The 23,094-nt window shown below is 49.4% G+C and overlaps 1 long non-coding RNA gene and 2 other non-coding genes across 3 annotated transcripts; all 3 read right to left on the reverse strand.

Moving 5' to 3' along the window:
• Positions 1-685: 685 nt before the first annotated feature.
• Positions 686-4,707, reverse strand: LOC142492516 (uncharacterized). The gene is made up of 3 exons (XR_012800832.1): positions 3,527-4,707; positions 1,567-1,715; positions 686-899 (listed from the first exon to the last, which is right to left on the reverse strand). It is a non-coding gene; the product is annotated as an uncharacterized LOC142492516 (long non-coding RNA).
• Positions 4,708-13,053: 8,346 nt separating this feature from the next.
• Positions 13,054-13,126, reverse strand: TRNAV-GAC (transfer RNA valine (anticodon GAC)). The gene has a single exon. It is a non-coding gene; the product is annotated as a tRNA-Val (tRNA).
• A 312-nt stretch (positions 13,127-13,438) lies between these two features.
• On the reverse strand, positions 13,439-13,511 carry TRNAV-GAC (transfer RNA valine (anticodon GAC)). The gene has a single exon. It is a non-coding gene; the product is annotated as a tRNA-Val (tRNA).
• Positions 13,512-23,094: the final 9,583 nt, after the last annotated feature.

The raw sequence follows: 23,094 nt of genomic DNA on the forward strand, positions 1-23,094 counted from the left end.
TGAATGATGTTGACTCACAGCAAACCCAGGGGGGGAGAAAGATCAGTGCAGTGTGCAGTAAAAAATGTAGTTTTATTACAATTACACAGAAGTAGAAAATGCTGTATCCACTCACATAAATATAAAACCGATGAACACCGCAGTCCGGGGCGAACAGTCTCGGTTCCAGAGAGTCCCTTCCTCCGCGTCGGGATTAAGGGCTGATGTTGGGATGGTCACGGGAACTACGGTGGCTTTCACAGGTCAAAAGAGGGCTCCATAAGGAACAACGCGTTTCGGAAGGGAGGCTTCCTTCGTCAGGTTCTGGTGGTTGCGTGGAGTAGTTGAGCTATATAAACAGTCTTTATCAGATTGGAATTGATGCAGCTGGTTGAATTAGTTTGGTATAATGTCCCATCTGAATCTGTGAGCGAATTCAAGCTCTAAGTGTAGTTAGACTAGGGCATGACAAGCATGCACAGATGATGAACAGCTCTTGTAGGCTGGTACTTACATTGAGATGTAACAATCACAATACAAATAGTATAAAGCGTTTGATATAAAACATGTTAATGTTATCACAATAATCAGTATAAGCATACACAAAATAAGAGCATACTAATACAGATATAAATATAATTAATGGTATATAAATATATGCTAAAATATGCTGATACAATGTAACTTAATGAAAACGCTAGTATAGTAGAGGTGATAAATACTAAAATACTAATAAACATAAAAAGATATGTATCGATAATTATATTCATAAACCTAGTTTAAAATCCAAATTCGTGTCTAAAATGGAATCCATAAAACAGAGTGAATCGTGCAATAAGAACTGTTATTAAAAGCATAAAAAGGGGGGGATGTTAAAACAAATGATAAAAGTGCTGATGATATGTCCCGTAGTAGATGCTCTGAAAAAAATTAACCAAAAGAGAGAAACAAATGAATAAAGGGAACCATTAAATAAAAGCATCAATATCAACGTTCAGGAAGAGGCGCATGCGCGACGGGCTCAGGGATGGCAGCTTAGTTTGACAGCTCTGCCAGCTCCCAACGCAAAATCATAAAAAATCAATAAAATACCCAACTAAACATATCCTGAAAAGCATACCAAATCGGCTAAGCGGCGGCGATGCCAACGACGCGTGCAAACACGCAAAAGACAAAGAGAAAGTCTATTGATCTGCGATCCTATTTCTGGAGCACAGAGCAGCCAAGGAACAGAGAGGAGCCAGCAATGTCACCGACAGGGAGCTCCGACACAGACTCCACGCAGGACAGAGGGGAGCGTGAAGAGGAGGCTGAGATGCAGCCGGTTCTAGGAAAGGACATGTCAAAATTCTTACTGGATATTGAGGAGTTTTTTTCGGAATGAGATGGAGTGGTTGAGAAAGGACATTCAGGGCATAGGAGAGCGCACAAATGAGCTGGAGCAAAAAATGGACATATCAGTGGAGTGCCATAAACACACAGGGCATGAGATCTCACAAATAAAGCAACAATTGACAGAACTGGAGGACAAACAAGAAGACGGAGAAAATAGAGACAGGAGGAAAAACATAAGATTGAGAGGCATACCTGAAGAGATCCTGGATGTTGAGGAGTTTGTGGGCAGGTGGATGGAGTCCTTGCTGCCGGATAAATCCCCTGCGGAGCTCCAGCTGGACCGGTGTCATCTCGCCCTGAGGTCCAAACCCCTTCCCAGCAACCCCCCCAGGGACGTGATCCTGAGGATACATTATTTTAAAATTAAGGACGAACTATGCAAAATCACGCTGGCTTCCTCTAATATACAATTTGAGGGCATACGCCTGACTGTGTTCCAGGACATCTCCCCCACCACACTGAATAAGCGTCGGTCACTCCAGCCCCTGACTAAGATCCTGAGATAAAGGAATAAGGTACCGTTGGGTCTTCCCGTTTGGTTTACTGGTGATTAATGAGGGAAGAGCTCATGCTCTGCGGCAATTGGAGGAGGGAGCAGAGATCTTGCTGAAACTTGGAGTGCAGGAAAAACTACCTATGCAGCCTGAGCAGCGCCCAGCATTGGAGGCAGTATGGAAAAGAGTTAGCAGTACGGCAGAGAAAAGAAAAGATAACAACAAATCATGAGGCCGGACGGGTTGCACGTCTGCCACACGCTGTTAACCCTTTGTAGGACTCCTTGTGCCCTCGCCGCACCTGCAGGAAAGTCCTCTAAGGGGGAAGTTTTAAGAACTGCTTTGGTTATCTCGTTATCAAAATAAATAAGCAAGTTAAAAAGTTGTTAAGTTTCCTGGGTTCGAAGCTGCGGGATATGGAAAACCAACTACCTGTGAGTGCTGCAGCAGGTCCTGCACGTCCAAAAATGGAGAATTAGTGCCCCATCAAGTTGCTGGTAAGATGGAGGGAAGATGGCGTCCCAAGGGATAATCTGCTGTCGGCTGGTGCAGACGCGGGAAAGCTTCGCGGGCAAACGTGGCGTGAGCAAAAGAGAGCGAACATTATGTGGCCGAGCTCCGTCGGAGGAGGGAGGGGAGGAGGAGTCAAGCGAGGAGAGGAGGAGAGAGGCGGCAAGACTTACCCTGGACGGCAGTGGGCGGAAGTGACGTCATCGCCCAGGACGGCAGTGGGTGGAAGTGACGTCACAACCGGGGGACGGACGCATAGTGATGACGTATGCGGAAGTCGCCCCCGGCAGGCAAGAGGAGGGAGGAAGCAGGCTCGAGGCAGGGGTACACGAACTCCGCTGCCGAGAGCCCTGCAGGGAAGGAGCACGAGGGGGAGAGAGAAGAGCCTGAGGCAGTGCACCGCAAACAGGGACGAGCAAGCTGATCAATGAGGGAGGTGAGTTGAGAATGAGGAGCAACTGGAGGCCACTGGGGAAAGCTAGCAAGGGGGTGAAGAGAGGAGGGGTTGAGCAGATTAGTTGAGGGAAAGGGGGCCGCAAGCATCTGAAGCAGCTGAGTTGAGAGGAATTCATAAGATATGCGGGGGGTGCATATTGGTGATAAAAAAGTAGTTGGAATAGGTTACAGGAGAGAATGAGATACTTAAATACACGGTTGGGGTAATTGGGCTAGTTGGGTGTTACTACATTGTTATATAGTTAAAAATTGTGAAATTCTGGGGGCAATAAAAACATTATATACAACCCCGGCAGCAAGGGTGGTTCACCAAGGCTTCCCATCGGAGCTGTTTAAAATCAAAAGCGGTACTAGACAGGGCTGCCCACTCTCACCCTTGTTGTTCGCCTTATGCGTGGAACCGCTAGCAGCACACATCCGTAGTAACCTGGACATATCGGGAATCCAAATTCACACACAAGAACATAAAGTGGCTCTATACGCAGATGACATCATCTTGGCGTTGACAAAGCCGCTTACCTCACTACCCAATCTGTTTGCCCTCCTAGCAAGATTTAACAGAATCTCAGGTTTTAAAATTAATCTGAGGCGCTCAGTCTGAACATCCCAAAAGAAACAGAGAAATTAATAGAAATTAATTTTAAATTTAAATGGCAGCCTAAAACTATAAAGTACTTAGGGGTGCATCTTACCAAACAGAGCGCCTCTCTCTACCAGGCGAAATATCCTAATCTGCTGAGGGCCCTTAAAAAGGAACTCAAAGACTGGTCCGCATACGGAATCTCCTGGATTGGCAGAATCTACTGTGTGAAGATGAACCTTCTCCCCCGGTTATTGTATCTGTTCCAAACTCTCCCGATACCTGTGGTGAGATCGGAGATCAAGGAATTGCAAAACCTAGTCATGAAATTCATATGGAAAAATAAAAAACCACGGGTAAAAATGACAATTATGCAAAGACCTAGAGAAACTGGGGGCTTAGCGGTGCCGTGCTTGTTGGCGTATTATAAAGCGGCGCAATTATGCCAAATTACTCAGTGGCGTGATGATCCGGAGCTGCGACGATGGGTGGCACTGGAGAGGGAGTTGTGCGCCCCGCTGGAGCTCGGGGACTTAATTTGGTACCCTAAATCTAGACTAAAGGACTTAAAGGAGCCACTGGCCTCTGTGCTCAACTCGATGTCGGTCTGGGAGGCGGCTAAAGGTAATCACTCATTGACCTCAAAACACACTTTAATGGCTCCCTTATACGGGAATCCAGACTTTGCTCCAGGGCTAGATGGTAAGAATTTCACACTATGGCAAAACATGGGGTTCAGAAGGCTGAAAGACCTGGAGGAGCGAGACACTATCAAACCATTCGATCTATTACAGTCAGAAACTGACATCCCCAACACAGAATTCCTTAGATACCTCCAGGTCCGGGCATTTTACACCAAGCACTTAACTAGACCACCGATAACTAATTTCGAGAGGCTCTGTGAGCGGGGCACCGACACACGGGGACTCATCTCTGCTTTGTACAAAGAGGTGGTCAGAGCTGACATTGACGGTTCGCACAAACCCAGATTTATGACACAATGGGAGACAAACCTGACAGGGCCACTAGAGGACGAAGACTGGACAGAAATCTTTAAGGCAGCGGCCAGTAGCTCGATCTGTACGACATTGAAGGAGAATTCATATAAAGTATTAATGAGGTGGTATCTCACCCCAGTTAGACTGGCGAAATTCATTTCGGGATCTTCCCCGCTCTGTCCCAGGCAGTGCGGGGAACAGGGGGATCTGGTGCACATGCTGTGGTGCTGCCCACGACTCATACCCGTGTGGACTCAAATTAGAGATTGGTTACAGAGGATTTTGGGCCTCACAATTCAACTAGACCCGTGGGTGTTTCTATTAGGTAAGCCTACGCAAGAAGTGTCTAGATCAGGGAACAAATTGATAGCACACTTTGCTACGGCTATGAGGTGCGAGACGCAGCACTGTGGAAGCAGAATGCAATTCCATCAATAGATAAAATTCGGAACAGAATTTGGTTCATTTGCCAGATGGAAAAGTTGACGACTTTGGTCAACGACACTGGCCCAAATTTCCAAAAAGTCTGGCTGCCTTGGCTGGCGCAGACAGATATCCCAGGGGTGAGCAATGCCTCCATCTGGCTCTAATAAGATCAGGTGAGTTCTCCTTTGATGGTTAGCAGGAGCTGGAGTTAGTAGAACATGGGGACGACAATAGCCCCTTCCCGCGAAGTAACAGAAGGCGGTGTGCGCCCCCCCCTTACCCGGTGCCACGGAGATACAGATGGGCGCGATTCCGGATCACCTGTACAGGATTGGACAGCATCAGAGATACCTCCTCTACTCACACCCCCCCCCCACCTCCATACCTTCTTGTCCATCCCTTCCCCTGTTTGTATTGATGTCGTATGTCCTGCATTATGTTTTACGGCATTCATGAGATACTTGTATGCAATATTCACTGGTGCAGTATTCCTAGATTTTGCAAAGGCTTTTGATAAAGTTGATCATGCTATCCTGCTTAACAAACTCCAGAGCTCTGGAATAGGGAAGCATGCTTTAAACTGGTTTCAGTCTTACCTATCAGGAAGATCCCAACATGTGTCCATCTCAGGCTCTAACTCCAACCCCCTGGATATCACCTGTGGTGTCCCGCAAGGCTCTGTTCTGGGGCCCCTACTCTTCTCAGTGTTCATTAATGATCTTCCCACAGCTTGTAAGGAAGCCTCATTACACATGTATGCAGATGACACAATCCTATATGCACACAGCCATAGCCTCTCTGACCTTCAACACATACTTCAGTCTGACTTTTTCAGACTCGAAAACTGGATTTCCCAAAACAAACTTTTTTTAAACACTGACAAGACTGTAACAATGGTATTTAGGACCAAGGCTAAATTCTTAAAGCTTCCAGCGACTGAGCTCCATATTAGAACCAACACTAACACCACCCTAACTCCTGTTACCAGTTTTAAATACCTGGGCTTATGGTTTGACTCCCACTTAACATTCGGGATGCACATTGATACCCTGACAACCAAGACCTATGCCAAACTAGGGGTACTTTACAGGAACAAATCCTCCCTAAGTCTCCTGGTCAGAAAGCGTATCGCACAGCAGATGCTAATGCCAATTATTGACTATGGAGACTTAGTATATGGCACGGCACCTCAAACCCACCTTAGCAAACTTGACACCCTCTACAATTCAATTTATGGTTTTGTTCTCCAATGCAACTACAACACACATCACTGCGAAATGCTCAAAGAACTTGATTGGTCATCACTAGAGTCTAGGTGCAAATTTCACCTTTCCTGTCTTGCCTTTAAATTCTTTATGGGCAAGCTACCCAGCTATCTGAACAAGCTCCTCACCCCTACCACATGCAGCACCTATCATCTGAGATCTGACTCCAAAAGACTGTTCATGGTCCCAAGGCTCAACAAAGTATCCGGCCGTTCCTCCTTCTCTTACCGTGCACCCCAAAACTAGAACAACCTACCAGAGACTCTCACATCCACCACCAGTTTAAGTTCTTTCAAATCTAAGGCTGTCTCACATTTTAATCTGGTCTGTAACTGTTACATACGCCTATAATATATATTATCTCTAACTGTGCATGCAATGTATTGTATATAATGTATACCCTGTTCATTTATGTAACTGTATTTGTAACCATGTATTATTTGTCTTAACTCTGTGCCCAGGACATACTTGAAAACGAGAGGTAACTCTCAATGTATTACTTCCTGGTAAAATATGTTATAAATAAATAAATAAATATTCTGAAAACCCAATAAAAAGAAAGTTGAAAAAAAAATGGTGATTTTAGTTTTAGATAAGATAATGGGTGGGAGCGCCGGGAGGGGGCGGGAGCCCAGCCACCCTGGCAGTAGGCATGTGCCATGGCCCCATGGGACCTAGATCATCGGGGTCAGTGGGGGAAGTCCCGGGGAAGCTGGGACTCCGGAGGAGTCGGTGCCTGTGGTCCTTGATAAGAGGGTCTCGGGAAAGGGCATGGTGTCCCCGGGCGCAAGAGCTCAGATCCGGACGGGTTGAAGAGAGCTCCACACAGTTGTTGTTTGATTTGTTGGTTGTACTTTCTGTTGTCGTGTCTCCCCTGTCTGTCTCTGTGAGTGTCCCCTTCCCTTCTGCCCTGCCCCCCCATCACCCCTTGGATTGGTTCGAGGAAGACGGAGAGGATGTGTGCCGGCTGCAGACCTTGTGGATACTCCTGAAAAGAAAACAGCGTAGGGTAAGCAAGCCTACACAAACCACACAATGGCTGTAAATTGGGTGTCACAGAACGTTAAGGGCTTCAATAGTCCACAGAAAAGGTGGATAGCCTTCGCAGAATATAAGAGGAAAAAAATAGACGTGTTGTTTATACAGGAAACTCATTTTAGCGTCAGAAATAACCCTAGGTTCATGGATAGTCCGCTAAGGAAAAAAAAAAGGGGTAGCGATAATGTTCCACAACAACTTCCCATTCCAAGTAGAGAAAATCAAAAGGGATGCGGAGGGAAGATTTCTTATCTTGACAGGGCAGGTTCATAGCAGTAAGTTAACCCTTGCATCAATCTACACCCCTTGTGAAAATGATCCACAATTCTTCCGTTCATTTTTTGAACTGCTGAATAAGGTGGCGGACGGCAACATAGTGCTGGCGGGTGACTTTAACAAAAGGTTGGACCCGAACCTAAATAGAACTCAACAGGGACATAGAGACAGGTCTACAGGGGTGACAGCACTCCGCCAGGGACGTAGAGAAAATTTATTGGTGGATATATGGAGGGAACTGCACCCTGGAGAACGAGGTTACACATTCTACTCACACACGCACGACAGTTACAGTAGGATCGATTACTTTTTTGTATCCAATAGACTGGTCCCACAGATCTCCTACACAGGAATCCATGATATTTCATGGTCAGATCATGCACCAATTGAGCTGGGGTGCTCTCAAATTAAGCTGGCCAGCCCGGGAGCAAATTGGAAACTCAATGAATCCTTACTTAAGACCCCAGAGGTAGTACAAAAAATGAAGGAGGAGATAGCACCATTTTTCAAGGCAAACACAGGCAGTGTGGAGTCCCATGTTACTCTATGGGAGGCTCACAAGGCCACAATGAGAGGGGCTCTGATCAACATAGCAGCAGGCAGGAAAAAAGCAAGGGAGGTTAAAACCAATCAGTTTCGAGAGAAGCTCCACGAACTCTCTATACTGCATACCCGAACTGGTAGAGAGGAGACATTAAAGGAGTTGAAGGATGTAAGGATAGAACTTAACCTCCTCCTCACTTCCCAGGCTGAGAAAACACTGGGTTGGACAAAGAGGAAATTTTTTGAAAAATCAAACAAGCCAGATACCATGCTAGCGAGGAAAATTCGCAATAAACAGCAAAACTACACAATCCACTCGATTAAAACTAGAACGGGAGACTTGACTTCTAATCCCAAACACATAGTTGAGGAGTTTCGAGCATATTATGAAAGATTATACGACGGCCAGAAGGTGAGGCATAACGATAAAACGAGTAAAGCATTAGAATTTTTTTTAGCGGACTCGGGTTTGCCGAAAATAACAAGGTTGGAGCGAGAGTTTCTAGGAAGAGAGTTCACAGCGGAGGAACTGCTAGAAGCAGTTACAAACCTTAAACCTGCAAAAGCTCCGGGCCCAGGCGGTTTTTCGAATCTATATTACAAAAAATATATATGGATTCTGACCCCGCACTTATTAAGGATGTTTAATCATATCCTAGCAGGAGGGTCCTTTTCAGACATGATGCTGCAGGCGTCCATCTCGGTGATTCATAAACAGGGCAAAGATCCCACCAATTGTCCAAGCTACAGGCCGATCTCATTAATTAACTCAGATATCAAAATGTATTCCAAATTAATGGCCAATAGGTCGAGTTCAATTCTTCCTAGGCTGATCCACCCGGATCAAGTTGGTTTTATCACAGGGAGGCAAGCGGCCGATAACACCAGAGGAATAGTAGATACCATTGACTATATTAATGCCAATAAGATCCCGGGCATCATATTAAGCCTCGATGCTGAAAAAAAAGCTGTGTGTGCTGAGCACGCGCATAGTAAGTGAAACTTCTTTGTTTTTTGTCACAGAAATTTTATTTGTGATGGTGATGTTTTTAATTAAAAATCACAAAACAATTTCACTTCCAAAACACAAAAGTTTGACCACATGTTTTAGCTATTTGCACATCTATATTTATAGTAACTGAATTCTTTGTATCTGCGTGGGTCAGTCAGTGTGTGTGTCAGTCAGTGTGTTTGTGTGTGAGTGTGTGTGTCTCTCTGTGGTGTGTATGTCTCTCTCTGTGACCTACCCCCACCACGACGTAGCTGCGGACACGGGGAACTCTGTCTGAGTCTCCTCCCCCCGGTGGAGTTGTGGGCTGTGTTTCCTGCTGCAGCCAGCCCCCCAGCGGATGTACGGGACATGGGAGGTGCTCGGCAGCGGGGGAGTAGGCACATCACTTGGGGGCGCATCACTGGGGTGTGTGTGTCAGTCTGTATGTGTCAGTCAGTGAGTGAGTGTGTACGTGCGTCAGTCAGTGAGTGAGTGTGTACGTGCGTCAGTCAGTGAGTGTGTGTGTACGTGCGTCAGTCAGTGAGTGAGTGTGTACGTGCGTCAGTCAGTGAGTGTGTACGTGCGTCAGTGAGTGAGTGTGTACGTGCGTCAGTCAGTGAGTGAGTGTGTACGTGCGTCAGTGAGTGAGTGTGTACGTGCGTCAGTCAGTGAGTGAGTGTGTATGTGCGTCAGTCAGAGAGTGAGTACGTGCGTCAGTCAGTGAGTGTGTACGTGCGTCAGTCAGTGAGTGCGTGTGTACGTGCGTCAGTCAGTGAGTGCGTGTGTACGTGCGTCAGTCAGTGAGTGCGTGTGTACGTGCGTCAGTCAGTGAGTGCGTGTGTACGTGCGTCAGTCAGTGAATGCGTGTGTACGTGCGTCAGTCAGTGAGTGCGTGTGTACGTGCGTCAGTCAGTGAGTGCGTGTGTACGTGCGTCAGTCAGTGAGTGCGTGTGTACGTGCGTCAGTCAGTGAGTGCGTGTGTACGTGCGTCAGTCAGTGAGTGCGTGTGTACGTGCATCGGTCAGTGAGTGCGTGTGTACGTGCATCGGTCAGTGAGTGCGTGTGTATGTGTGTCAGTCAGTGAGTGTGTATGTGTCAGTCAGTAAGTGAATGTGTGAGTGTATGTGTCAGTCAGTGAGTGTGTGAGTGTATGTGTCAGTCAGTGAGTGAGTATGTGTGTCAGTCTGTGTGTGTGTGTGTCAGTCTTTGTGTGTGTGTCAGTGTATGCTTCCTGCGGTTTCTCGTCTGAGGATAGCTGGCCAGCTCCCCCGCAATGATCCTACTCAGGTGCCCCACGAGAAGCACTCCTCTCTCACCCCAATACCCTCCATCAGGCGGTTGAGTCTCCGGATGTGAAGCTGTAGCTCGGGGGGCAAGGAGGGCAGCTCCACGTCCCCCAGCCCCGGGATCCTCTTCTTGTCCGGCCAGCTGCAGTTGAGAGCCTGCAGGTCTCTGCCAGGTAGCAGCAGGAAGAGAGAGGAGAAGGCCGGGGCCAGGAATAGGTGCGGGGAGATCGGGATCAGCAGCAGCGGCGCCCACATCACCTCAGCCGTGAAGTTCATGTTCCCCATCCACTCCTCCAGCTGCTGGTGGCCCCCTCGGCCTCCCCGGGGCTCACCGCCGTCACCAGCCCGCAGTACTGGAAGGAGCTCTGGCTCACCACGTCCCGCACCACGTCCACGGCCCCCGCGGAGAGCAGCAGCAGTTCGGCGCAGCCGCACTAGTGCAGGATCTCGGCTGTGAGTAAATGTTGAGCGAGGGAGAGGGGAGAGGGGGAGGAGGAGGAGGAGGAGGAGAAGGGAAAGCCGTCCTCCTCATTCACCCGGCAGCGCAAGGAGGTCTCCGAGCTGTCAGTGAGCATCGCCATGACTACCGCGCATGTCAGCGGGCGTGGGCAGCGGCGGCAGTTAGGAACGGCGGCGACGGACGTGTGGGAGGAATGGCATGCGCAGGGGGGCTCTGTCTGAGTCACCAGCCCGGCAGAGCGCGCGGCTGGGACAGAGAGCGGGCCTGGTCCAAGGAGCTGGTCAGCGGGTTGCCCCGGATGCCGCCCGTGCGCATCTCCACCTGGGCGAAATTGCGGACGTTAGGAGCGGCGCCAGCGGCTATTGCCGCCGCCGCCGCATGTCTGTGGCTGTGTAGGGGGAGCGGCGGCCATTAGGAGCGGCGCCGGCGGCTATCGCCGCCGCCGCCACATCTGATTTGTGGAGCGGGTGTGATGTCAGTGTTGGGGTTGGGCTGAGCCAGAACACAGCCCGGCCTCAACTGCCAGCACTGACGTCACATCCGTTTCATTTCTGTCACACTCCACACTCCACTCTGTCACAATCCATTTTTGCCCCAGTTCGAATGAGGCGCCACTAAAGAAGTTTCACTTCAAAAAGCCTTTGATAGAATTGACTGGCCCTACCTGGATGCCACGCTTGCAGCATTTGGAATGGGGGACACGGTATCTTGGGCAATCAAAGCGCTATACACTAACCCGACAGCGCGGGTAATCCATCAGGGGTTCCCGTCAGGGGCACTGAAAATTAAAAGTGGTACGAGACAGGGCTGCCCACTCTCGCCCTTGTTGTTCGCCCTATGCATGGAACCACTTGCAGCTCACATCCGGAGTAATAAAGATATCACAGGAATTCAAATTCGCTCTCAGGAGTACAAGACCGCATTATATGCGGATGATGTTATATTGACACTGTCTAGGCCCCTGGTCTCTCGACCCAACCTCTTTGACCTCCTGGAAAAGTTTAATACGATCTCAGGGTTTAAAATAAACCAAGCAAAATCGGAAGCTCTAAACCTAAATCTTCCAAAAGACACAGAAAAACTAATAGAGATTAACTTCAATCTGAATTGGCAACCCAAAACGATTAAATACCTAGGAGTTAATCTCACATAGGAGGTTAAGTTGTTATATAAGGCAAACTACCCTAAACTCTTGCAATCTTTGGGAAAGGAGCTGAAGGAGTGGGCGACGTATGGTTTCTCCTGGATTGGAAGAATTTGTAGCGTAAAGATGAACCTTCTCCCCAGACTACTGTATCTTTTTCAGACACTCGAAAGAACAACAATACAAACCGGCGCCTACAGAGTCCCATATAGGAAAAAAGTTCAGTCCAATGGTAAAGAAGTGTCCAGAAATGTCCAATCTTGCACTTCACGCTCCACAGCAAGATGCTACAAGAAGCATGTGATGCAAAGAGAGAGAAGAGAGAGAAAAATCATAGTGCAACAATGCTACAGTATAAACACATAAGACAAACAGGACAAGACAATGCTAGACAAACACAAGCAAGGCTGACAAATAATACAAGAGTTAATTTAATACACAAAAAATATAAAATGAACAAGGCAGATGACGGATCCGGTGGTAAAACCGGAATCCTACATACAGGACGTTCGTTTAATACAGACGGGTGTATGGTGAGTGATGCACGGCCGCAGCGTCTGATGGATGCGTGGCGTCCAGGAGTTGCTCCAAACACTGTCCCTAGCTCCGCAACTGGATGTGCGTCACCGGGGGTGGGTCTCAGGCTCTCCAAACGTTGTCTGCCATTCCGTGGCCGGAAATACGTCACCGGGGGTGGGTCAAAATGCCAAAACCCCCTTCTACTACTGCTGTACCTCGATCACTCCTGTGGGTACTCTGCCTTAGTCCAAATAAACTCTCACAAACTGCCCAACGCGTTTCGTGCGCTTGCGCACTTCTTCAGGGGATAATGGACACAGGACATGAGATCTTTAAATACTGACAGGATGAAAACCATTGGATAAGGGTTGTACCGCCCACCAAGCCAAAGATCAAACGGGATTGGTCTAATCACTTGTCAGTCATGTCCTGTGTAAACACAGCCTCACTAACAATACAAATAGCACACGATCACAATAACATTAACACAATTGCAAAAATGCATATAGACTCTCAATGGAGTATTAATAAACCAACGTTCTATATAAATGACATATCTATTGCAGTCTACCTAAAAATATTCCCATACAAATGTATATCTATTTGTTAAGAAACAATTATTTGTATATATAAAACATATATATATATATATATATATATATATATATATATATATATATATATATAAATAGGTAGTTCCACTGGGTTAAGAACCCAGAGCCTTCTGCATGTCAAGCAGATGTGATAACCACTACACTATGGAACTTATATTAAAAAATAAAAAGACAATACAATAACATTAACACAATTACAAAAATGCATATAGACTCTCAATGAAGTATTAATAAACCAACGTATGGTTATCCATTGTAAATAGCAATAGACCATATATATATCCTGCCAATGAATAAATACATTCTATATATGTATACACATGGTCTCATATAGATGCACGCAAATCAGACGGATGGAGATGAAATGACATATCTATTGCAGTCTACCTAAAAATATTCCTATAAAAATGTGTATATATTTGTTAAAACACAATTATTTGTATATATAAAAAAATATAAATAGGTAGTTCCACTGGGTTAAGAACCCAGAACCTTCTGCGTGTCAAGCAGATGTGATAACCACTACACTATGGAACTTATATTTAAAAAATAAATTACTTTAAAAAGACTCCTAGTTCAAAATCAATATTAAGCCCATTGGGAGAGAGGGTCTTCAACTCATAGATCCAATATGCTTCACGCCTACTGATCTGATTGAGTTGATTCCCCCCTCTCCAACTGGCTGGCACTGTCTCAATGGCTTGGCATCTCAATCCAACTGGATTCTGATTATGATGGATGCGAAAATGGTGAGAAACACTATGTGTCGTTAGACCTCTCTTGATGTTATATATATACACATACATACATACATACATACATACACATATATATAAATATACACATATACATACATATATATACAGTTAGGTCCGGAAATAATTGGACACTGATACAAGTTTTGTTATTTCGGCTGTGTAAGAAAATAAATTCAAGTTACAGTTAAATAATGAATATTGGCTTAAAGTGCTGTCTATCAGCTTTAATTTGAGGGTATTCACATCCAAATTGGAGGAAGGGTTTAGGAATTACATCTCTTTAATATGTAGCCCCCTCTTTTTCAAGGGACCAAAAGTAATTGGACAATTGACTCAAAAGCTGTTTCATGGACAGGTGTGGGCTATTCCTTCGTTATTTCATCATCAATTAAGCAGGTAAAAGGTCTGGAGTTGATTCCAGGTGTGGCATTCGCATTTGGAAGCTGTTGCTGTGAACCCACAACATGCGGTCAAAGGAGCTCTCAATGCAAGTGAAACAGGGCATCCCTAGGCTGCAAAAAAAGAAAATCCATCAGAGAGATAGCAAGAATATTAGGAGCGGCCAAATCAACAGCTTGGTAAAAAAAAAAAAGAACGCACTGGTGAGCTCTGCAACACAAAAAGGCCTGGACGTCTACCGAAGACAACAGTGGTGGATGATCATAGGATCCTTTCCATGGTAAAGAAAAACCCCTTCACAACATCCAGCCAAGTGAAGAACAGGAGATAGGCATATCATTATCCAAGTCTATCATAAAGAGAAGACTTCACGAGATCAAATACAGAGGGTTCACCACAAGGTGCAAACCATTCATAAGCCTCAAGAATAGAAAGGCCAGATTAGACTTTGTCAAACAATATCTAAACAAGCCAGCCCAGTTCTGGAACAGCATTCTTTGGACAGATGAAACTAAGATCAACCTGTACCAGAATGATGGGAAGAAAAAAGTATGGAGAAGGCTTGGAACGGCTCATGATCCAAAGCATACCACGTCATCTGTAGAACACGGTGCAGGCAGTGTGATGGCATGGGCATGCATGGCTTTCAATGGCACTGGGTCACTAGTGTTTACTGACAGAAGACAGAAGCAGCCGGATGAATTCTGAAGTGTATAGGGATATATTGTCTGCTCAGATTCAGCCAAATTCAGCGAAGTTGATTGGACGGCGCTTCACTTTACAGATGGACAATGACCCAAAATATACTGCGAAAGCAACCCAGGAGTTTAAGGCAAAGAAGTGGAATATTCTGCAATGGCTGAGTCAATCACCTGATCTGAACCCGATCGAGCATGCATTTCACTTGCTGAAGACAAAACTTAAGGCAGAAAGACCCATGAACAAACAACAACTGAAGACAGCTGCAGTAAAGGCCTGGCAAAGCATCACAAAGGAGGAAACCCAGCGTTTGGTGATGTCCATGCGTTCCAGACTTCAAGCAGTCATTGCCTGCAAAGGATTCTCGACAAAGTTGTAAAAATGAACATTTTATTTATGATTGTGTTAATTTGTCCAATTACATTTGAGCCCCTAAAATAAGAGGACTGCGTATGAAAATGGTTGCAATTCCTAAACGTTTCATACAATATTTTTGTTCAACCCCTTGAATTAAAGCTGAAAGTCTGCACTTCTATTGCATCTCGGTTGTTTCATTTCAAATCTATTGTGGTGGCGTACAGAGCCAACATTATGAAAATTGTGTCAGTGTCCAATTATTTCCGGACCTAACTGTATGTATATATATATACACACACGCACACACACACATGCATGTCTCTCCCACATTATATATTCGTGAGGAGGCAGCTAAGGGACAGAAAATCATTAATGCCCTTAGAAAACACTGTATCCAGGGTGTACATCCAATACTCCTCTCTCTGTAAGGGGGCAGCCCCCCCAATCAGGCCGGTCCCAGTTACTACCTTGTCGCGCACCTTTCCCCAGCGCTGTGCGACAGGTTTTCAGTCAGACAGGGGAATTTAAACTCAGCGCTTGCAACGGATGCGTGGCCACGCCCCCGCCAGCGGTTCAGCCAATGAGGGCAAAGCAGCCGCGTGAGGTCATGGCCACGCCCATGCAAACCCACCACCACGCCCCCTCCCATCACAAACACTCCCTCTCTCCCAGGACCGCAGATCGCGGTGCAGCGCTGTGCACGCGCCGCCCCCCTGCCACGCGCGCAACAGAACGCACTGGGACCTCACCCGTACAATGTCACATCTCTCTCAGCACCCGCAGTGGTTCTGTGGTTCTGTTCAATGCCAGACACCTCCACTCCCATTATTAACCTTTTCTTATTAGATTTTTTCACTTGGTGGTTTCATGCTTTTAAAGGATGAGGAGTACAGACATGTACATGCAGGAGCAGCAGCACCCAGAGGAGTACAGACATGTACATGCAGGAGCAGCAGCACCCAGAGGAGCGCAGACATGTACATGCAGGAGCAGCAGCACCCAGAGGAGCACAGACATGTACATGCAGGAGCAGCAGCACCCAGAGGAGCACAGACATGTACATGCAAGAGCAGCAGCACCCAGAGGAGCACAGACATGTACATGCAGGAGCAGCAGCACCCAGAGGAGCGCAGACATGTACATGCAGGAGCAGCAGCACCCAGAGGAGCACAGACGTGTACATGCAGGAGCAGCACCCAGAGGAGCGCAGACATGTACATGCAGGAGCAGCAGCACCCAGAGGAGCGCAGACATGTACATGCAGGAGCAGCAGCACCCAGAGGAGCACAGACGTGTACATGCAGGAGCAGCAGCACCCAGAGGAGCACAGACATGTACATGCAGGAGCAGCAGCACCCAGAGGAGCACAGACATGTACATGCAGGAGCAGCACCCAGAGGAGTACAGACGTACATGCAGGAGCAGCAGCACCCAGAGGAGTACAGACATGTACACGCAGGAGCAGCAGCACCCAGAGGAGCACAGACATGTACATGCAGGAGCAGCAGCACCCAGAGGAGCACAGACATGTACATGCAGGAGCAGCAGCACCCAGAGGAGCACAGACGTGTACATGCAGGAGCAGCAGCACCCAGAGGAGCACAGACATGTACATGCAGCAGCACCCAGAGGAGCACAGACGTGTACATGCAGGAGCAGCAGCACCCAGAGGAGCACAGACATGTACATGCAGGAGCAGCAGCACCCAGAGGAGCACAGACATGTACATGCAGCAGCAGCAGCAGCACCCAGAGGAGCACAGACATGTACATGCAGGAGCAGCAGCACCCAGAGGAGCACAGACATGTACATGCAGGAGCAGCACCCAGAGGAGTACAGACGTACATGCAGGAGCAGCAGCACCCAGAGGAGCACATACATGTACATGCAGGAGCAGCAGCACCCAGAGGAGCACAGACATGTACATGCAGCAGCAGCAGCAGCACCCAGAGGAGCACAGACATGTACATGCAGGAGCAGCAGCACCCAGAGGAGCACAGACGTGTACATGCAGGAGTAGCAGCACCCAGAGGAGCACAGACATGTACGTGCAGGAGCAGCAGCACCCAGAGGAGCACAGACATGTACATGCAGGAGCAGCAGCACCCAGAGGAGCACAGACATGTACATGCAGGAGCAGCAGCACCCAGAGGAGCACGGACATGAACATGCAGGAGCAGCAGCACCCAGAGGAGCACAGACGTGTACATGCAGGACCAGTAGCACCCAGAGGAGCACAGACTTGTACATGCAGGAGCAGTAGCACCCAGAGGAGCACAGACATGTACATGCAGGAGCAGCAGCACCCAGAGGAGTACAGACATGTACATGCAGGAGCAGCGGCACCCAGAGGAGCACATACATGTACATGCAGGAGCAGCAGCACCCAGAGGAGCACAGACATGTACATGCAGGAGCAGCAGCACCCAGAGGAGTACAGACATGTACATGCAGGAGCAGCAGCTCTCCCAGAGGCGCAGACGTGTACATGCAGGAGCAGCAGCACCCAGAGGAGCACAGACATGTACGTGCAGGAGCAGCAGCACCCAGAGGAGCACAGACATGTACGTGCAGGAGCAGCAGCACCCAGAGGAGCACAGACATGTACATGCAGGAGCAGCAGCACCCAGAGGAGCACAGACATGTACATGCAGGAGCAGCAGCACCCAGAGGAGCACAGACATGTACATGCAGGAGCAGCAGCACCCAGAGGAGCACAGACATGTACATGCAGGAGCAGCAGCACCCAGAGGAGCACAGACATGTACATGCAGGAGCAGCAGCACCCAGAGGAGCACAGACGTGTACATGCAGGAGCAGCAGCACCCAGAGGAGCACAGACGTGTACATGCAGGAGCAGCAGCACCCAGAGGAGCACAGACAACATCATGGAGCAGCAGCACCCAGAGGAGCACAGACATGTACATGCAGGAGCAGCACCCAGAGGAGTACAGACGTACATGCAGGAGCAGCAGCACCCAGAGGAGTACAGACATGTACACGCAGGAGCAGCAGCACCCAGAGGAGCACAGACATGTACATGCAGGAGCAGCAGCACCCAGAGGAGCACAGACATGTACATGCAGGAGCAGCAGCACCCAGAGGAGCACAGACGTGTACATGCAGGAGCAGCAGCACCCAGAGGAGAACAGACATGTACATGCAGCAGCACCCAGAGGAGCACAGACGTGTACATGCAGGAGCAGCAGCACCCAGAGGAGCACAGACATGTACATGCAGGAGCAGCAGCACCCAGAGGAGCACAGACATGTACATGCAGCAGCAGCAGCACCCAGAGGAGCACAGACATGTACATGCAGGAGCAGCAGCACCCAGAGGAGCACAGACATGTACATGCAGGAGCAGCACCCAGAGGAGTACAGACGTACATGCAGGAGCAGCAGCACCCAGAGGAGCACATACATGTACATGCAGGAGCAGCAGCACCCAGAGGAGCACAGACATGTACATGCAGGAGCAGCAGCACCCAGAGGAGCACAGACGTGTACATGCAGGAGTAGCAGCACCCAGAGGAGCACAGACGTGTACGTGCAGGAGCAGCAGCACCCAGAGGAGCACAGACATGTACATGCAGGAGCAGCAGCACCCAGAGGAGCACAGACATGTACATGCAGGAGCAGCAGCACCCAGAGGAGCACGGACATGAACATGCAGGAGCAGCAGCACCCAGAGGAGCACAGACGTGTACATGCAGGACCAGTAGCACCCAGAGGAGCACAGACTTGTACATGCAGGAGCAGTAGCACCCAGAGGAGCACAGACATGTACATGCAGGAGCAGCAGCACCCAGAGGAGTACAGACATGTACATGCAGGAGCAGCGGCACCCAGAGGAGCACAGACATGTACATGCAGGAGCAGCAGCACCCAGAGGAGCACAGACATGTACATGCAGGAGCAGCAGCACCCAGAGGAGTACAGACATGTACATGCAGGAGCAGCAGCTCTCCCAGAGGCGCAGACGTGTACATGCAGGAGCAGCAGCACCCAGAGGAGCACAGACATGTACGTGCAGGAGCAGCAGCACCCAGAGGAGCACAGACATGTACATGCAGGAGCAGCAGCACCCAGAGGAGCACAGACATGTACGTGCAGGAGCAGCAGCACCCAGAGGAGCACAGACATGTACATGCAGGAGCAGCAGCACCCAGAGGAGCACAGACATGTACATGCAGGAGCAGCAGCACCCAGAGGAGCACAGACATGTACATGCAGGAGCAGCAGCACCCAGAGGAGCACAGACATGTACATGCAGGAGCAGCAGCACCCAGAGGAGCACAGACATGTACATGCAGGAGCAGCAGCACCCAGAGGAGCACAGACATGTACATGCAGGAGCAGCAGCACCCAGAGGAGCACAGATGTGTACATGCAGGAGCAGCAGCACCCAGAGGAGCACAGACATGTACATGCAGGAGCAGCAGCACCCAGAGGAGCACAGACGTGTACATGCAGGAGCAGCAGCACCCAGAGGAGCACAGACATGTACATGCAGGAGCAGCAGCACCCAGAGGAGCACAGGCATGTACATGCAGGAGCAGCAGCACCCAGAGGAGCACAGACATGTACATGCAGGAGCAGCAGCACCCAGAGGAGCACAGACATGTACATGCAGGAGCAGCACCCAGAGGAGTACAGACATGTACATGCAGGAGCAGCAGCACCCAGAGGAGCACAGACATGTACATGCAGGAGCAGCAGCACCCAGAGGAGCACAGACATGTACATGCAGGAGCAGCAGCACCCAGAGGAGAACAGACATGCACATGCAGGAGTAGCAGCACCCAGAGGAGCACAGACATGTACATGCAGGAGCAGCACCCAGAGGAGTACAGACATGTACATGCAGGAGCAGCAGCACCCAAAGGAGCACAGACATGTACATGCAGGAGCAGCAGCACCCAGAGGAGCACAGACATGTACATGCAGGAGCAACAGCACCCAGAGGAGCACAGACATGTACATGCAGCAGCAGCAGCACCCAGAGGAGCACAGACATGTACATGCAGGAGCAGAAGCACCCAGAGGAGCACAGACATGTACATGCAGGAGCAGAAGCACCCAGAGGAGCACAGACATGTACATGCAGGAGCAGCAGCACCCAGAGGAGCACAGACATGTACATGCAGGAGCAGCACCCAGAGGAGTACAGACATGTACATGCAGGAGCAGCAGCACCCAGAGGAGCACAGACATGTACATGCAGGAGCAGCAGCACCCAGAGGAGCACAGAATTGTACATGCAGGAGCAGCAGCACCCAGAGGAGAACAGACATGCACATGCAGGAGCAGCAGCACCCAGAGGAGCACAGACATGTACATGCAGGAGCAGCAGCACCCAGAGGAGCACAGACATGTACATGCAGGAGCGGCAGCACCCAGAGGAGCACAGACATGTACATGCAGGAGCAGCACCCAGAGGAGTACAGACATGTACATGCAGGAGCAGCAGCACCCAGAGGAGCACAGACATGTACATGCAGGAGCAGCAGCACCCAGAGGAGCACAGACATGTACATGCAGGAGCAGCAGCACCCAGAGGAGAACAGACATGCACATGCAGGAGTAGCAGCACCCAGAGGAGCACAGACATGTACATGCAGGAGCAGCACCCAGAGGAGTACAGACATGTACATGCAGGAGCAGCAGCACCCAAAGGAGCACAGACATGTACATGCAGGAGCAGCAGCACCCAGAGGAGCACAGACATGTACATGCAGGAGCAACAGCACCCAGAGGAGCACAGACATGTACATGCAGCAGCAGCAGCACCCAGAGGAGCACAGACATGTACATGCAGGAGCAGAAGCACCCAGAGGAGCACAGACATGTACATGCAGGAGCAGAAGCACCCAGAGGAGCACAGACATGTACATGCAGGAGCAGCAGCACCCAGAGGAGCACAGACATGTACATGCAGGAGCAGCACCCAGAGGAGTACAGACATGTACATGCAGGAGCAGCAGCACCCAGAGGAGCACAGACATGTACATGCAGGAGCAGCAGCACCCAGAGGAGCACAGACATGTACATGCAGGAGCAGCACCCAGAGGAGTACAGACATGTACATGCAGGAGCAGCAGCACCCAGAGGAGCACAGACATGTACATGCAGGAGCAGCAGCACCCAGAGGAGCACAGACATGTACATGCAGGAGCAGCAGCACCCAGAGGAGAACAGACATGCACATGCAGGAGTAGCAGCACCCAGAGGAGCACAGACATGTACATGCAGGAGCAGCACCCAGAGGAGTACAGACATGTACATGCAGGAGCAGCAGCACCCAAAGGAGCACAGACATGTACATGCAGGAGCAGCAGCACCCAGAGGAGCACAGACATGTACATGCAGGAGCAGCAGCACCCAGAGGAGCACAGACATGTACATGCAGGAGCAGCACCCAGAGGAGAACATACATGCACATGCAGGAGCAGCAGCACCCAGAGGAGCACAGACATGTACATGCAGGAGCATGAGGGGATGTTCTGGCGTATGGATTCCACCTTTTCCTTAAAATAGTCAGCAAAGTCCTGAGCGGAGATGGAGGAAGGAGAGGCAGCTGAGGGTGGTTTGAGTAGAGTATCAAAGACAGAGAACAGTCGGCGTGGGTTAGATTTGTGCATGTTGATTAGTGAAGAAAAGTAGGCTTGTTTAGCTTGCGAGAGGGCAGAGGTGAAACAGGACAGCATAAATTTGTAGTGAAGGAAGTCTGCGAGAGTGTGAGACTTCCTCCAGAGGCGTTCAGAGGAACGAGTGGAGGAACGCAGCATGCGCGTGTGGGAATTTAGCCAGGGTCTGGGGTTAGAAGGGCGAGTGCGGCAGAGAGAAAGTGGGGCATGTAGGTCAAGAGAGGAGGACACGGCAGAGTTGTAGTTCCTGACCAGGTTGTCGGGGTCTGTAGCAGAGCTCAGAGGGCAGAGGGAGGAGGTTAAAGTGGACTCAAAGTCAGGTAAGTGAATAGAGCGCAGGTTTCTGCAGAACCGGGGTGTAGATGGAGGTGGAGAAGGGGAGAAGCGAGATAGAGAGAATGAGATAAGGTGATGGTCAGAGAGAGGAAAAGGGGAAATGGAGAAAATCAGAGAGAGAGGAGTTTTTAGTGAAAACCAGGTCTAAGTAGTGGCCATCCTTGTGGGTGCTGGCTGCAGTCCACTGTTGAAGGCCAAAAGAAGAGGTTAGAGAGAGAAAGCGGGAAGCCCAAGGGAGAGAGGGGTCATCAATGTGGCAATTGAAGTCCCCAAGGAGAAGAACAGGGGAGTCTGAGGAGAGGAAGAAAGAGAGCCAGGATTCAAAGTGAGAGAGAAAGGCAGAAGGGGGATGAGTAGAGGTAGGTGGGCGATAGATGACCGCCACATGGACAGGGAGAGGAGAGAAGATCTGGACAGTGTGAGCCTCAAAGGAGGGAAAAGCAAGATATGGAGGAATAGGAAGGGTTCGGTAACGGCAGAGAGAGGAGAGCAAGAGCCCCACGCCTCCACCCCTGCCATCAGGGCGCGGAGTGTGGGAGAAGGAAAGGCCACCATAGGAGAGGGCAGCTTCCAGAGCAGAGTCAGACTGAGTGAGCCAGGTCTCAGTTATAGCAAAGAGAAGCAGGGAGTGAGAGAGAAAGAAGTCATGCACAGAGAGGAACTTGTTAGAAAGGGAGTGAGCATTCCAAAGGGCACAGGAGAAAGGGAGAGAGGAGGGAGGGTGGCAGGGGATGGGTATGAGGTTGGAGGGGTTAACACCAGGAGGAGTAGAGGTTGCAATTGGCAGGCGAGGACGAGCGCATGTAGGAATAAGGCAGGGACCAGGATTGGGAGAGATATCCCCAGAAGCAAGGACGAGAAGCATGGATAGAAAGAGGATGTGTGAGGATGATTTGTAGGGGTGTGTTTTAGTGTAGGGGAT

Source organism: Ascaphus truei, chromosome 4 (genome assembly GCF_040206685.1).
Source record: "Ascaphus truei isolate aAscTru1 chromosome 4, aAscTru1.hap1, whole genome shotgun sequence".
Classification (NCBI taxonomy): domain Eukaryota; kingdom Metazoa; phylum Chordata; class Amphibia; order Anura; family Ascaphidae; genus Ascaphus; species Ascaphus truei.